Genomic DNA, 5,819 nt, shown 5'->3' with positions numbered 1-5,819 from the left:
GCTTGACTCTCGATGTCCCCAGTGGAGTCGCCATCTGTCGTGACGTGCGGGTCCGGGAACCCGTCCGCCAGACGCGAGCGAAAATTAAATCTGTTTAGGAGTCACCACCAATCTTTTTTATCTAAGGTGTGATTGGTCACCTATTAACGCAATTCTTAATCGACGAAGTTCTAAATTAATTTTAGGTCCGTCAAAAGAACGAGAACTGGTCCACGTTTTTTAGAGGTGGGTTCGGGAGTGCGGTTACGCACGGAGAAGGGTTAGCACCTCCGTGGCGCTCGTTCCACGAACAGTACCATTTAATCTTAAGTTATCTTAATATAGCCTTTTCTTAGTTTAATCTCTACTTTATTAATTAAATTTTTATTAAATTGACTCACTGAGAGTGTTTATTTGTTTGGTTTTACGTATGTACATGATGCAAGCGTAAAATGATGTCATGACTTGTTTATTTTAAATGATGGAGTCGGTAATCTTTTATTGGAAAATTATTCGAAGACCATCCCAACGCTTTGGTGAAGTCTCGAAATTCTCCTCACCTACAGATATCCCCGGAAGAACTCGTCTCTACAAGCTCCTCGGGGAAATCCCATCCTCGGGATTTCTGTACCATTTGCAAAATAATAGTGGCATGCTATGACAGGATAAAATGATGATATCTACATGTACGCGTTTATTAATTTAGGTGATTTATAATTCACCCAATTATGTGTTTAATAAAAATTTTTGGATTATTTATTATTTTTATTTTTTTATTTTTTATTTTTTAAACAAAAATTATTCGGACTAATGGGTATAGGGGTATAGAATCGGGATTTATCCCGACGCTTCGGTGAAAATTCGTTTCGAACTCCGCACTTAAGTGACCCACCCGAAAGAGACAACTCTTTGCCCCTTTTAGGTGGTAATGCTCAAATAATTGTTCCATTTATATATATATATAGTTGTATCATGAATTATTATTATTGTTATTATTATTATTATTATTATTTTATCATTTGCAAGCCTTGAAATATACTTATAATATAAATATTTTTTATTGACTTATTATCGTTATTGTTATTATTTATATATATATTTTTAATTTATATATATATATATATATATACATTTTTTTTTTACAAAAAGGGTAAACTAGATCTATAATATATTTAAAGAAAAAGAAAAAAATTCTACAATTTTCTTTTCAATTTTTAACTAAACTAAGTAAATAATTAAGTAAACTAGATAAGCCCAAAACAATAAACCCAAATCCGCAATAAATGGGTAAGGCCTCACCTTGCTTGGGCTAGGATGGTGGCCCAAGTTGTCTGGGCTGCGCGGGGCGTCCCAAGCCCACTCCCTTGGTCCACAAAGCAGAGTTCAAAACGCACCGTATGGTGCCTGTGGACCTTGCTCAAAACGACGCCGTTTGGGCCTGGACTCTCCGTCTTCAGCTACCCCCTTGAAATGACACAGTTTTACTCTTTTTCCTTTGGGTATAAAAACCCCTTTTTAGCTTTTTTTTATCCATTTTCCAATTTCTTTTTCTCTCTCTAGCCGCACCCTCTCCCTTCTCTCTAAAACCCTTTCCTCTTCCACCGGCACCGGCGTACTGCCTTTAACCGGCTGCCCAAGTGTCCCTCTTCTCTATTTCTCTCTCCCGACGGATCTCTTCTCTGCCTTTCTCTCCTTCTTCCTTCTTCGACTTCCTGCCGATAGGTCTCCCTCGCCGTCGGTCTCCCTGCCGGTTCTCCCGTACCCGAATAAAAAACTTTTTCTCTACCCCTAAACTCCTATCTCCCTCATTTTTCAGATCTAACTCCTTTTTCTTTTTTTGCTTTTTATTTGTTTTTGCTTTTGTTTCTGTGGCTAGGTATTTTTGCTGGTAGATCTAGGATTTTTTTTGTTTTTGTTGTTCTCCCTTTTTTTTTATTGGATCTTGCAGGTCGTCTTTAAAGAGCCGGGTTGTCTCGGCGAGGGGGTTCTGGCACCAAAGAGTTGGTGGCCAGAACCCCACATGCCTGGTGGTTGGGGAAGGGATGGGGAAGGGATGGCTGTACGCCCAACCATCCCCTTTTTTTATATATATATATATATATTTTATATTTTTATATTATTTTATATTTTAGTTTATTTTATTATAATTTAAAATTTTTTATTTATTATTATTATTATATTTTTTTTTTAGGTGTCTACAGTAGGAAAGACTGGTAAAATTTCTCTTGTTCTTAAAAACTGGGAAAATGAAGTTATTGGAGAAAAATGAGAAGATCATCTTGGGAAAAAGTTTGTACCAGGCAAGTTGATGAACATCCTTATGAACTTGTTGGATATGATTGAAATCGTCTATGCTCAGAAGCACTTCTTCATAAAATAATTGGTATCCCAAGATGATCAATTTGGACGTTTAGGTTTCAATATGGTGAGTTTTCACTTTTTGCTACTAAGTTAGGCTCCAATTCTCAATTTGTTCATAGTTGAGATGAGTAGGTAAACAAGGTGTTGAAGAATCTTGTTTAAAAGTTCTCGCAATTGTTGGAATATTTGATGTTGTGTGTGTCACTTCCAAGCTCAACATTCATAGGGAGAAAATGATGGATGTATGACATGTTATTCTTATAAGGTGGAGCACTTTTTCTCATACTATGATTACAACATGAGGAGAATTTACCTTCACTCTAGAAGATGTGTGTGTTCTCTTGGAACTTCCTTGTATGGGGAAGCATGATTTTCACTCTATCAAGTTTTCTGAAGAAAAGGTATGTATTCGAGACTTTTTCCTTGATCTATTCAAGAGTTTAAGTAAAACTTCAAAGGTTGCACGATTTTCTAATGGAGTAGGGGTATTTTATAACAAGTTCAATGCTAAAGGAGTTGGGATTGGCCCTTCTGAGTACCTAAACCATGAGCACAAGCTAGTGGCTTTAATAATATTTTGGTTGGCGTGACACATAAGGATGTCCATATGATGGTATCTCTTCAATAATCGTTCCTTTAGCAATAAGGATTGTCCCAGGAATACATTTTCCTCTTGATCTATTGTATTTAAGATCTCTATATAAGAGGCTAAAGCTAGATTTGTACCAACTCAAAACTGTTGACTCAGTTAGGCGTTATAAAATTTTGACTTATATGGATGCTTCCTTTGTTTAGATGTACATATAGGAAAGCTTTGATACTTGCGTTCTTGTGTCTAATGCATATCATTTTGTATCTTCTTCCATGAACAACCATTTATCCAAGAACAACTATAAGGCTTAGGCATGACATGGCATGATCAGATCTCGAGAGGTAACATTCTTGAAGTTATAAATGTCACGACCCGGAACTCCCCATCGAGCCCGTGACAACCGCCGCGAAGCCTCGACAAACATTCTTCACCCCGAATGTCGATCGAAACCTCGCAAGGCTCTCGTATCAGCTTTCGCACTTCCCCGGTGAGCAATAGTTATCAAATAATCAAAATACGAAGAATTACAAATCATTTCCAAATCATAACATAACATATTGTTTTTTTTTTTTTTTGCTCACAGGGGCATTTTCGTCATTTTTATCGAAAACCTCGAAACTTGCTAAAAATGTAGTAGGTAAGCCGAAAATATATATTTAATGATAAAAAAAATTAAGTATCTAAAACGTTCATTTGAAGTGAAAATTTGACCATTTGAATATGATAAAAATATTCAATAAAATAAACTATTTTCTTGTTAAAATAATTTTCATAAAATTATCGGTACATAATTCTTATAGCGTAAAAGATAATTATATTCATATATACTATAAAGCAAATAACCAAAGAATAAAATTTCTTTTACAGTGACACGTGGGCCCATATCTATCCAAAATGCATCGGAAGCTGGAAACCTACAGCTTTTACCGATTCGAGTCCAAATGAATGTCCTTGTTCAAGTCAGCTAACTACGAAATTCCCTGAGCCTGAAATGTGAGGAAATGAGGGTGGTGAGATTATAAAATCCCAGTGAGTAAACAGATACCATCTAAACTATCTAAAGTCGAGTAAATGGAGACAATTAAAATAAATCATCATACTGTAATTTCATTACCATTCAACTCATTTCAACCAAATAAAATCAATCCATAAAAATCGAGTAATCAACTTGGCTTATGAATTTCTTAAAACTTTGGCTCGTGCCAAAACTCATACTCGGTGATACCTTGCGCAGGGCATCCAACCGAGTCCGTCAAGGCTGTTAAAATTTTGTATACACTTAAAATATATTTTTTAGTTTGAGAAAAATATAGCCGTTCCTTGGCGTTGGCTGAGTTCCCCTTCACGTGGTGGTTTGGCGTGAAGTGAACCCTAAGCTTTACCCCAGGAGATACCCTACGCGCCTCTCCGTTCGAGGTAATAATATAATGGAGTTTACCGTGCCCCTCTAATAGGCTGGTCCACGGAACCCCCTCTGCAGTAAATAATTAATATATAATCCACCAATCAATAAAATTCATTCTAGCATGTCATGGTAATTTATCACAACCTAGCCTCTCAAGGCTGAATACACAGTATAAATAATTATAACACCAAAATCAGTTTAGCCATTCATGCTCATTTATTGTCATAAGCCATTCAATTCAAAACCATAAATTTGCAACACAAACTAGCAGTCTCCAATTACTCTATTTTCAAAACCAATATTCGATTTTTCAGAAAATTTATAAAATCATTTTATAAAATCACAATTTCCCTTAAAACATAACAATTTACCATTTAAACCCATTTTTCATAAAATCACATAGTTGTATAAAACTACTCTAGATAATTAAGACGATAATAAGTTTACTCACAATGTCTAGAATGCAGACTTTCGAAGCACTCTATCTACTGGTCCTCGGATGCAATTTCCTTGCCTTTATTGAAGGACTCACCACCTTGACACAGTACAAAATCGAGAATTTCACTGAGTTGGTACTAAATCAAAATTAAACTAATTTGGACTACCAATGCATGATATGGAATGCAAAAATGCACTGGTAACTATCTAAATCCGGTATTAGCCTAATTCGTCTTATCACCCGATTAAATTCCTAACGGGTTCGTTTAAACTCCAATTTAATTCTTTTCAGTTTCTATACCTCAATTGCACCCAAATTAACTTAATGTCCCTCAGTGTGATGCAAATTATCAGTCCCAACAGTAAATTACGAAAATACCCCTAGTGGGTAAAAATTCGTATTTTTGCTCCGAAAATTCCCATTATTTTTCTAGGCTCATAATTCATTATTCCTTAACCAATTCTCCTAGAATAAAATCAAACTCATCCTCACTCACTACATAGTAAATTCAGCCATTAATGGTTGGGGGAGAAAATATATTCTTTTCTTGTTGTTTTGTTTCTAAATATGCTAAACTAACTAAAAACACTAACATAAATTAAAATCAAATAAATCCAACAACTTTCTCTCTCCTAACCCATTTTTTCAGAATTGAATTCATCATGAAAACATGTAATTTAATCATGAAAAATAAAGAGAAATGCTTGGGAATAAGAAAACTCAAGCTTAATAGAAAAAATCTCACCTTTTTCACTTAATTTCCTTGAAAATTCACACTTTTTCTTTGATTTTCTCTCTCTAGGGTTTTGTTTTCTCCTTTCTCTCTCTTGTTTTTTGCTTGGCCAAATGTTGAAGAAGAAGAATGGGTGGGCTGATTTTTTTTTATGCCTTTTTATTGTTTAATGAAATAATATTATTTTATTCATATTTTAAATATTTTATTAATTCATTTCTTTTTTCTAGCCATCCACTTGTCCTATTTTTTTTCACCATGCATTCCCTTTGACTTATCCAAGTCTTAAGTGAAATTCCCAGATTTTTTC

The 5,819-nt window shown here is 34.9% G+C and overlaps 1 long non-coding RNA gene across 1 annotated transcript; it reads right to left on the bottom strand.

Moving 5' to 3' along the window:
• Positions 1 to 3,816: 3,816 nt before the first annotated feature.
• Positions 3,817 to 5,570, bottom strand: LOC148763724 (uncharacterized). Its single transcript, XR_016025562.1, has 3 exons — positions 5,522 to 5,570; positions 4,789 to 4,872; positions 3,817 to 3,918 (listed from the first exon to the last, which is right to left on the bottom strand). It is a non-coding gene; the product is annotated as an uncharacterized LOC148763724 (long non-coding RNA).
• Positions 5,571 to 5,819: the final 249 nt, after the last annotated feature.

The sequence above is a fragment of the Theobroma cacao genome, chromosome 3 (assembly GCF_053813885.1).
Source record: "Theobroma cacao isolate CCN51 chromosome 3, ASM5381388v1, whole genome shotgun sequence".
Taxonomy (NCBI): domain Eukaryota; kingdom Viridiplantae; phylum Streptophyta; class Magnoliopsida; order Malvales; family Malvaceae; genus Theobroma; species Theobroma cacao.
This window is presented reverse-complemented; position numbering and strand designations above follow the sequence as displayed.